Genomic DNA, 12,739 nt, shown 5'->3' on the forward strand with positions numbered 1-12,739 from the left:
TTATGCAATTTATCATCAATAGTATTTTTTTGTGTCTAAAAAATTTTCATTTGACATTATATTCTTATACTTTGCTCATTTTATATTTTGACATTCAAATTTTGCTTTTAGTTTTTTTATGAATTGAGGAGCTTATCGAAACTAGTGAAGGTCTGATAGTGCATGCTTAAAATCTTTCTAGTGTTTTTTGTTTTGATTAATCTTCATATTAGGAAAAGAAAAAAGAATTATTAATTTTGTATTGTGATTTCACTTGTAAAAATTGTATGTGATCTCAATTCCATTTTAAGTTAGAACATTTATCATGAATCCGACCCTTAGTAATACTCTTAATATTATTTGAAGGGAGCTACAATCTCATATGACAAACACGTTTAGAAGAAATGAATTCTAAAAGAGTTCTCGAATAAGGCACTCAAAAACCGATGAATATAACAGGAATAACTATTATAGGTAAGTTCACCATAAGTGTCACCAATATAGTTATCATTTAGGTTACTCTAAATACAATTACCTTGATGAGAGAGTCATGAGCCATAATAAAATAAAAGCCTTCGCTTTTCATGGTCATCATGACCCTTGAATATTTAATATGTGGATTTGTGAAATTGATCAATTTTTTTAGCAACACAACTTGTCTAATAATATTAGAATTAGGCTTGTTAAAATGATGCCCATTGATGAAGCCCAACTTTATTAGGTAGATGTTGAGCAACTTTATTAGGTAGATGTTGAGCGTTGTTTAGAGAGGAAGGTAAACCTCTAATAACTTATTGGACCAAAATAAAACAAAAACTATAAAAGAAGTACCTATCCTAGTCTTATAGGAATAAACTCATACACCAATAGAACAATATGTCAATATACAATTTAATGATTACATGATGAGATGTGTCATAAGATAAAATAATATAATTTAATGATTACATGATCAGATGTGTCATAAGATAAAATAAAACCTTAACTTTGTATATATTTTGTAAAGGTTTAAAAGATATTTTTTTTAAAAAAAAAAGATCAAGCTCATAGGTGGTTTTACACTTGACCAAGCCTATATACTGTAGTGTAAGATTATAAGCTGCTTGTAAAAAGTTAATGGATAAAATGTCAAGACCCTTATATTACCCATTTTAGATCTCAATTTAGGAATATGATGGTTCATTGTTAGGTGCTCCGTCATATGGACTTAATTTTAGTGGTGTCTAAATTTATAAAAAAAAATAAAGGGAAAAAAAGTTGTTAATGAAATGTTTATGATGAGTTTAGAGATTTAGTATATTAACTATAAAGTTTCTAGTCATATCTTCTTCAACCTCACCTCCAAACTTTTAGTCATCTAAGAATATAAAGATACAAATGAAAAGAAAAACTATTATGTGCAAGTGTATGGACTCAATCCTAAAAATTTTAGTGACCTAGATAAAGAGGATATGTAAGAAAAGAGACTTAATACTGTAAGTCTAAATGAGTCTAAAAATAAAATTAATAAAGAATACAATAATTCTATTTTAGTGGTAAAGGAAGAACTATTAGGAAAAAGTTTAGTTGAATTATTTGAAAAGATAAATATGATCTTAGAAAAGTATTATAATAGTAATCTGCTTAAACTACCTGATTCCTAACCCATTATATTTGACGCTCAGCATGTCAAAGGTTTGAAGCAACATGCTCCTCACCTCCTCCTGCTTGACATGTAGCAAGTCATAGATTTAGAGCAATATGTTGAGTTCCCTGATCTTTTACCCTTGACATATGACGAGGAAAATAAAGATAATTGTAATTAAATAGATGATGTTTAAATTATATCAATTAAGACTTCATACAGCGTTCATAGTTATAATCTAAAAAGCTTATAAATCTTCTAACTAAGTCCTTGACTTTAAAATGTATAATTCAGTTGAGTTTTTTAGATGTAAAGTTTATAATTCTGTTGAGATTATAAAACATATTGAAGTAAGTAATGAATAATATAAATTTTAAGCTCATTTATATAAATATTATAATACACTTGATGTTAGGGTCTTAGTATTTATATCTTTTTTTTTTTAAAATATTAGGAAATTTTGATAAATTAAATAAAACTTATAAAGTTATAGAATTTTCCAACACTCATTTTTCTCTTCTTCATTTTTTAATTCTCTTTCTTTGACTTCTTCTTATTAGCTTTTTTCTTCTCTCTCTTCTTTTGCCCCAGATCAACCTTTTATCATCTAAGCAAAGATGATCCTTCTACTTGGAACTTCTGGTTGAAAAGAAAAGCTTCTTGTATTGAGTCTAGTTGCTGTAAAGAGAACATGTGCATAGGATACCTTCGCTTGTTACCTTCCAGCATAAAAGACTACATTAGTTGTAGCTACATTGACTTGCAGAAGTCTTCAAAAAGAAGCAAAGCTTTGGGTCTTTTTCGGTGGAGAGATCAGCTTTTTCAAAGCTCAATTAAAAATTAACAGACTGAGTCTTGCCGCTGTTTGAAGGTTTAATAACTTTGAATCCTGTTACCAGAAGCCATTTCAATAACCCAAAGGGAAAAACAACTCCTCCTACTGAGGCAAGGCTGCCTTTTTCTGTTTTTCTCTAGGGTTGCTACTGGAATTCCAATTAAATTACCAACAGTGGACTGCAATCGGCTGATGATAAAAACTTCCTCTCAATGAGAGCGAATCTTTGCTTCTGGAAGTCTGAAAGTTATAAGGGGACAACATGTGGCGTTACTTAAGGCTATGAAAGGAAGTGGAAGACCAAGAAATTTGATCAATTCCTGGAACCTTCCTGTTGCTATAAAGGGTTTACTTGCAAAGTTTTGCAAATAACAAATTGATCAGTTCCTGGAACCTTCCTGTTGCTATAAAGGGCTTATCTACTCCAATAAAAAAACCATGATCTGAAGAGCCAATTATATTGATGTGAAAAAAACAAGTATTTTATTATTTTTTAATAAGTTTAATATTATTTTTTTATATAACTATATTTAATTGATTTATTATTTTAATAGCCTCACCTTATTAGTTTTGATTCTTTCAAAACATATATATTTATGGAAAAAAAAAAGAAATTTTAATATCTTGTCTAGCATTTTCTTTCTTGTGTCTGCAAAATAAACATAAGAAAAACTTAAATAGTATTGTTTTAATATTTAACTTTTTATTCAGGCACTCGTCGGATATGCTCTCATACCACCAACTTTACCTCGTGGGTGCTCACCAAAAGATAAGTCTAACTAATGGTGATGGTGACAAAAGCTATTAAAACAAAAAACTTGAGGCTTACTCGGTCCCATAACCATTAAAATAGCAGGTGGAATAACATACGAAAATCACTGCTTGAGGTTCTCAAATCTACAACACTTCCGAACAAGAAATACATCAAAAAGCACCTGAGATGGTGGCCCAGTAATAATAAAAATTTATTCTTTTTTAACATTTGAATTCGAACCGTACTGTATATATTTGTCACTGTCTTATATATTTATTGCACTTATAGAATATTCAATGAATCGTAAAATCAGCCATATAAACTGTTACGTGCATTTATATAAATAAATAAAATACAACAAAAAAGTTTTCTCGGCACTCGAGGAATTCTAAGATCGCTCGCTATCGCGTGCAGACAGGCAATGCATGCATCGGACATGTAGCCAAAGGTAATTTCCTTCATGCTTGCTGTGACTCCCTCCTTCTTTGACTTTTGTGACATTCAAAGTTGAAGCCAGGCAAAAGCAGCTTGTCCTTTTCCCCCCCACTTACGGAGAGATGTGGAAACTACTGCAGGACGATGGTCACGGCCACACGTTAATGGAAAAAACCATTCACACTTCCATCAATCTGAAGTGTTGATTAACCACTCAAACTCTTGGAAAAAACAAGCACGAGTCTAGTTCAGTATAAACGCGTTGAAATAAACTCGGTTGTGAATCTAATCTAAAGAATTCCACGTTGCAAGGTACGACTTGTTTTTAGCTCAAGCTGCCTTAATCACGGGTAGAAAAAGTTGCCATTCTGGTCATAGAACCGACGAGTGGGTTAAAGAAATTAATTTTATTTTGAAAAACAAAATATTTTTGTAAATGAAAAAATGATACTGCTCAATTCTTATCCTATTAAATATAAAATAATAAAATATAATAAAAAATAATAAATTTGATATAAAAAAATTATTCTTACCAATCCGAGTTAGAATTACAAATATATAACTCTAATAATTAAGATTAAGTTGAGGTAAGTTATCCTAGCATACTTCAAGCTCCCATCATGATATTATAATTACTTGATAGAAAAAAATTAAAAAAATCACAAAAATTTTCTTAAAAAATAGAAAACTATATTAACTTTTTAAATTAATGATCCGAATCATTAAACCCAAAGTAATATACTTGAAAAAACAATGAAGTTCAATTCTCAATCAATCAAGTATTGAAGGACAAGATTCAAAAAAATAAAATTATACAAAAAGAATAAAAATAAAAAATAATAATTAAAAGAATAAGGATCAAAGTTAATATACAAATAAATTTTATATTTTATTGAGGGGTAAAATTAAAAAGAAAAATTAATTTAGAAAAAGAAAAAAAAAAGAATAAGGATCAAAATTAACATACAAAATAAAAGAATTTTTTTATTAAAGGATAACATTGAGAAGAAAAATAATTTTAACAAAAAATATCAAAGGAATGAGGATCAAATTGGTAAAAAACATACACTATAAATTTGGATTGAAGAATAAAATTTAAAATAAATAAAAATTTTACAAAGAGGACAAGAAAAAAATATAGAAATCAAAATAATAAGGACTAAATTAGAAAACAAATATTATATGACAAATTGTTATGAAAGAATAAAATTGAAAACAAATAAAATATTTACAAAAAGGATAAGAACAAAAATTAAAAAAATAAGGATTAAATTTTAAATATCAATAACAAAGAGAACCAAGCCATCATTTTAAAGAAATGAGAAAAAAAAAATCTCCACTAGCAACAAACCGGTCATCCAAAGCTAAGACTCATTATCTCTAAAGGAAAAAAACACAAAAAAGCTTTCAAACATGGTGGAAGAACACTTTTAACAGCTAGGAGGCGCCATTTACCCCACTATAAAGGCATTGGTTATGCTATATATATATCAATAACATTTTTTTTTCTTTGTTAAAAGATCCATTTTCCCCTCACCTCACCTCATCTTAACCAAAAAACCCTTTTTCAAATGATGAAAAAGCATCTTAAGGTAAGTTTTAATTTTTTAGTTTTTAATGATATTTTAGTCGTTTCATTATGATTTTTTAATTATTATTATTTTTTATGTCTAGTGAAATGCCAAATTGCCCCTTATCTAAGATGATAATTACATTAAAAATTGTTTTGAAAAAACAAAAGTTCCTATAACTCTAGTTTTATTTAATTTTATTTCAAAAATGTTTTAGTAGCTTTACTATGCAATTGAAATAAAATAAAAAAAAAACTTATATTTTTCCTAATCAAATTGATAATGATTAATAGACCTTTTAAAAAGACTAAAATACTCATAATATTAAGTTTTCTAGGTGTAGAGTCAACACTATAAAATCATTGTTCTAGTTAATAATGATTTCACTCAAAAGCTATAATAAAAATGTCTATCTAGCAAACCCAACAATGCTTCATTGTGAGTCAAATTAAAAAGTTTTTTTAAACAAAAAAAAATATGCATTTTTGTTAAAATGTTATTTAGCATTGTAAGAGTTTATAATTGTAAATACATGTGTTTAATAAAATAAATACTAAACTATATACATCAATAAATATTACAAAAAGTTGTTAACACTAACCAAAAATTAAATAAAAAGTTTTAAAGACAATTGCAAAATAAGATATTCGATCTTGCTCTTCAAAATTGTTCAATTTATTATATAGCAATAAAATTACTTTTTGCAAGAAAATTAATAATTTAGATTTCTTGAAAACAAAATAATTTTCTAGTTTAATTCATGCTTCTTTCACTAATATATTTTTTTGAGGTACGCCATTTATTCAATAAAAACTTAAAGCAATTAGAATAAATAGAAAAAAAAGAAATTAAAAAAGTACTATATGAAAAAATTGTTATTAAATGATAAAATTAAGAATAAATAAAATATCTATAAAAAAGGATGAGAACAAAAATTAAAAATTAAAAAAATAACTGAATTTTAAATATTAACAACAATGAGAACCATGCTATCATTTTAAAGGAAGAGAAACAGAAAAAAAAAAAAACATATAGAAATCTTTACCAGTGACAAACCGGCCACCCAAGTTAAGACACTCCATCTCAAAAGGAAAAGGTTATAAAAACGCTTCCAATGAAATGGTGGAAAGGAAGCGTTTATTTTTTAGACTAAATCTTCATATCTTATTCCACCTAAATCATTATATCTCTTTTATCTGGATAATTTTGTATCCTTAAAATCTTGTTAAAATCTTGTTTGTCTATCCTAAATTCATTGTATTAAACTCTCTAACTAATTGAGTCTTTATTTGTTAGACTCGGTCTTTATTGAGGAAAATTATTAATATGTCATTCATAATGTCATGATAAAGAAAAATCATGCTGAAGCCAATCTTTTACTTTTGAGTATATCAATTTATCACCAATCTTGTACAATATTTTGCCATTTGATCATTGTTATCTTGTTTAATCTTATAGACTCATTTGTTACAAACTTTTTTTTTTCGATTTAAAAGTGGAACAAGTTCCCATGTCTTGTTTATATGCAAATTTTTAACTATTTCCTACATTGTTGTCATCTATAATAAATAATTTTGACTATTTATAGCATCCACTCCACTACAATATTTTTTTAAGGTGTATATGCAATAGTAAATTACCTTTAATATCCTTTTAGCTTATAAAACGTAAGAAAGTTATCATTGATATATTCTCCATCATTATTTTTCCTTAAACACTTAATCCTTTTTTAGGATTCAAGTTCCAACTATGATTAAAAATCTTTAAATATTGGAAACACGTCTAATATTTTCTTAATCGGATATACCTATAATCTTTTATAACAGTCATCAATAAATGATACTTAATAATTTGTTTTTTCTTAGAATGACACTAATAATCCCCACACATCTAAATGTATAAAGTCTATGATATGTTTTATTCTATACAATAGCTTTATTAAACTTCAATTCATATTGTTTACTTATAATACGGTGCTGATCAAAAGCAAGAGTCACTAAAGTGATCTCAAAAAGAAGATTACATGAAGTCACTAAAATAATCTCAAGAAGAAGATTACATAACGAAATAATTTTTAAACTTTGTTTTGAAATATAGCCTAATTTGTGATGTCACATAATGATTAATTCTCCTTGATTGGTTATAGATATAATAAATATACCTACCTCTTGCAACATCTCTCATAAAACTAAGTACAAATTTGAAACTATCTTTTCTATCTTTATCACTATAAATATGGTTTTGATAATTTTCAAGATCTTTTTTTATATATAAGTTTTGTAACCAAGATCATCTAATTATCTAAAAGATAATATATTTTTTTTCAAGCCCTTCACATGTTGTAACTCTTGAATAATGTAGATAGTATCATTGAATATTCTCGACCTAATAAAACTAATACCATTGATTTCTATGTCAAGTTGTTGTTTAACCTATTATCTAAACTCCATTGAGATTTTTATTACCATTAGAATTAGTTTATACTTTGTATTATAAAATTTCTTTGTTATTGAAGGTACTTACAACTTTTCTTTAAAAAATTGATGCTACTAAAGCTTTCTATATATTTTTATCATTTAATTAATAATTCTTTTTAAAAGTATCCTTTTTTGCTATAATTATAACATTTAAAAAAAAATTATTTCTTGACTTTGATTTACCAAGATTGTGGCTCTTAGTATAACCACGTTTGACTGATCTTCTTTTCATAATCAATAATGACTTTTATTTAGTATGAATTTGCCAAATTATCTTTCTTGTTTTTGCATTTAGATTATTCCACCAAAACAACGACTAAAACAACATCAAAGCTTAGCATGTTAATTTTTCACTATTTTATGATCCATTATTGTAATTAAGTTGGGAAATAATATATTTAAATTGTTGATATGATTTGTCATTGATATTGATTTACATATACAAAAAGTGGAGAACCTCCTCTTTATGAATTTATTATTATAAAGTGACTTGACCTCACATATACAAAAAGTATAGAACCTCCTCTTTAAGAATTTATTATTATAAAGTGACTTGATCTCATACAATCTAGGGAGTGCATTCCATATTTCTTTTTGTGGACTTCTTCTTTGCAACGGTTGATAAAACTAAATCTACCAGAGTTAGGTGTAAGTTGGCAACACGTCTATTCTTGCTAGCCATACATCTATAATTGCTTTAAAACAATATCTTTCCTCAAAATAGTCTTTATTTGAAATTTTCATTAGTTTCATTAAACTTTTATATGTCGTACTTTGCCGTCATTTGCTCAACTATCATTATTTAACTATGGACTATAACGTATAAGAAAATAGTATAGTGTCAATAATATTTCTATTAAATATGTTCCTAGGAAATATTAGAAGGATTACAAATGATCCCGTTTAAAACTCAATTTTCTTAGACATAACTTTCTAGACCGTATCTATCTACTATTCTAACTTTTGTATATATAAATAGCATTTTATATATGAACAATACCAAACATAAATAAAAAATTTCAACCAATGGATTTGATACCACTAGACTAGTGTGTTTGGTATTGTGGTAGCTGTTGTAGTTGTGGTTTGAAGAAAAAAAATTTCATAAAAAGTACTTTTAGTTGAGGTTGGTTTTGAAAAATATATGTTTGGTTAAAATTGTGATTGAAATTGATGTTGAACAAAAAGTAGTTTAATGTATTTGGTTAAGAATGCTTTTGAAATTGAGGTTATAAAATAATTTTTAAAATATATATTAATATTTATGGTTTTTAATTTAAATATTGTAGATTTAACTATTGCTATTACGTACATTATAAAATAAATAATACTTTATATAAAATATTTTTTATTGTTCCATTAAACTATTTAAAATTTCATCACGTATGAAATACATCCGACAAGAACTATAGTTTTCACAATTTTTTTAAGAACGCAACAACATCAGGTAAAATATAATTAAAAACAAAATTAGAATTGCAATCAAATTCTGCAAATATTATGTCATCAAGCGATCTTCATCTAATTTATGTAGTGTTATTGAATAATGTTTAACAATAGTTTTTTAAATAAAATACAATTAAAAATTAAAAATAATTTTTTATTTTACTAAGTGGGATCCGGTTCAATGTATTTTTAGCTTTACACCAGACCCGGTCCGATTCAATAAACAGTGAAGGCTGGCTCTACCATTCATAGGTTTTCTCAGCATAAGAAACAACAAATAACTATTTATGTAAACCTATGGCATAGTCATAGTTAATGGTGGGCTCTACCAATAAAAAATTGTTTTTATAGTATTATCAAACAACAATGTTTGTGGTTGTGGGTGAACCCACTCGCAATTATAATATCAAATAGTATTTTAGATGCAAAAATCAATAAATATCTAAAAAGAATAAAATAAAATAAAAAATAATATATATAATAATTTATCTAGGTTCCCTAGGCTACATTCACGTACAATTATACAAGAATTTCATTATAAAAACAAAAAATAGAGAGATTACAATCACTTTACAGGAGAGCAACGATCATTCTGTCTGCTGGCAGTAAATACCTCACATAATCTTTCAATAAACACCTTACGAAATGTATCACTCACTTCTTGCAAAAGAACTCCTCTCTTTTTCATCGTCCAAGGAAAGCTTTAAGCTTTAGTATGAAACCTCTTTATAGATTAAGCATACAGCTCTGCTCTTATTTTTCCAAACTGCTATGATAATCATTTTTTATTTTTATTTAAAAAAATAAATAGGCACCAATCCGGTGCCGTACTTTTTTCCTAGATAAAGAATGCAGCTCCACATTTTTCACGTCAACTGATCCTAAACTGATGAAAACCAATCCTCTTGAAAGGTGTGAAAAAATAAATATAAAAAAAATACTCAGACAAAGGAAGCAATTCAAAGTGTGATTTAATGAGGAGTACGTTCAAGCTCAATTTTTAAACCCGGACTAGTGACCGGTTTGGTTCAAGACTTAGATTCTAGATTTTAACCTTGATTATTGAGTTTTAATCAGATTATCTGATTCGTCAGGTTAATTTTTATTTTTTAAAAATAAAAATGAAATTATTTTAATAAAAAATAAAAATTAATAAATTATAACCAGATTTTACCGGAATAACTGGATCAACCAAGTTAATTAAATCGATTAGACCATACTAAATTATAATTATTTTTATTTTTTAACTTGATTCTAGCACTAAAGCAATCAAATCCTAAATCAACCTGATGGAGCGGACTGGTTTCAAAACGTTAAAGTGCTGGAGGCCAAGGTCATGCTCAATAATTAATATTGCCTTTGATTCAATTAATGTAGGAGTTAGGTCAACAACATTGTTGGCGCGCCTTCTTTTCTTTCTTTTCTTTTTTTTTTTAATCTTTTTTCTAGTCAAATAATCATTCAATATTGTACACTGACGACGACCGTTTACCTCCAACGACCAGTATCTCTAACCTTCTCTTCTTATTTAGAGTCTTCTAGTTACATCCTTGTATTTTATTTTATTTTGCATTTATGACCTTGTATTTTACCTCTTTGTTTTCTTTCTATTCTCTTTAGATCTTTGTTGACGGTGTCTTTTTCTTCTTGTGTTAATGAGGTTGGGCCTAGTCAAACTGAGGCAACGACTGAAAATATAATAATTTATTATTATTTTTTAAAATTTATTTTTGATATTATCATTGTATTGAAATGATTTAAAATCGGAAAAAAAATTAATTTCAAATAAAAAACCAAATATTTTTAAAAGCTTTTTTTACAAAAAAAAGAAAAAAACACTGTAAGCCTACGAATACATAAATCTTTTTTATATTACTATTTTCAGATATTTCTTCAATATCTTACATCCTCAGACGCCAGTGTGGAGGAATCGGAGATCGACGTGGACCGTTAAAAATGCTTAAGAAAGGCGCTATGAATTAAAACAGGCATTTGAGAATCGGAGCTCTTTTCACACTTTGGATTTTGGGGATTTCTTTTGCAGCATGTCTAAATCAAGGTAGGTGCTCATCTATTTTGGTTTGGGTGTGTTGATGGGAAGGACTCGGCACCAAAAAATTAAAAATCAAAATGATTATTTTTTGGGTTTTTTAATCATTTATTTGGATTATTTGAAGAATTCTGAGTATCCTATTATTTATTTATTTATTTTCACAAGAACACGCAATTGATATCTTTATTCTAATAATTCTTATTCAGGGAAATTGGGTCTAGAAAAACAGACTATTTTTTTATGTTTGAAGCATCTGTACAGCAAAAAAGAGAACCCAAAACTCCAGCATAAGGGTCCAGTTGAGAGAGAAAAACTAATTGAGGACAAGACTGATACTCACCAAAGAGTCTGGAGGTTTGCCTTGTGATTTAATTGTAGGGGCCCACCATCGTCAAAAGTCCAGCCTTACACGGTTTACCCATTCGTGGACCGCCAGTTGGCAACAAAACCCCACCAGGTTTCGTCTTCAAACAGAGACGATGATGCAATATAAGGGTGTATTCATGTCATAGTTTTGAAACTAGACGTGGCTGAGCGGCTCAACTCGAAAACCAGCCAATTTAGGTCTGGACTTGAGCCGTGTCAAAAAAAAACTTGTTAAAATTTAGCTCAGCAAAACTCGGTCGACCTAGATAAACCCATTTAAGATCCGGCGCTTTATATATATATACATATACACACATACTCACGTAACGACATTATTTACTATTAAAATCACATTACAAATCAAATTATCTTCAATAATGATTAATCAAAGCATCATCTAAAACAGAGCCGTCACAAATCCAATCTTTAACTCTAACTTTAGGAGATAAAGCAGAAAACAAAGGCTTTAAATTATTTTCTAGACTTTTTACATACTAGACACCATCCCTTTTAAGGTAAATCAATGAAGATAAATCAGAGCCATTGATTAGATTATTGTCGATCAATATAGCCATGAGATTCCACAAGAGGATAAGAGGAGTTGGAGTTGACCTGACTCAGTCGAGAAATTCAGTATGATTCACAAATTTGAGAGACGAAGAGAGCTGCAACTATAAAAGACTCGATGAGTTGAATTGGAGAGTCGAGAACTGTAACTCAAAGGAGGTGAGTTGGGAGTACGGGGTTGGGGAATGTGAAAGAGAGGAAACGAGAGGGGATTATGGTTTCAAAGGTTTTTATATCAAGGGCCATTGAGTTAGGCTTTAGAAGCAAAGGAGGGGGGGAGAAAAGGAAATCCGAATTGGGGAAGGAAGGAAAAAGAAGAGGATGGAAGGTGAAGTCAATTTTCACTAAGAGAAAAATTAAATAGAATTTTATTATTTAATTTGCTGGAAAAAAAATTATAAACAGAACTATCTTAAAAGTAAAGGGCATAAATTTGATTATTTTTAATTGATTTAGATTAATTTATTTGAGCCATGATCTAATTGTTATACTGAATCGATCATTGAATTAGATTTAAAAACTATAGCGTAGATTATAGAAGTTGAGTTTTGTGTATGAAATTTATTAAAATAAATTTTTTAAAAATAATTAATTAATTTTTATAGTTAAATTTCGTACATAATTGAATGGTA

Source organism: Populus euphratica, unplaced genomic scaffold, assembly GCF_000495115.2.
Source record: "Populus euphratica unplaced genomic scaffold, PopEup_1.0 scaffold82.1, whole genome shotgun sequence".
In the NCBI taxonomy this organism is placed as follows: Eukaryota; Viridiplantae; Streptophyta; class Magnoliopsida; order Malpighiales; family Salicaceae; genus Populus; species Populus euphratica.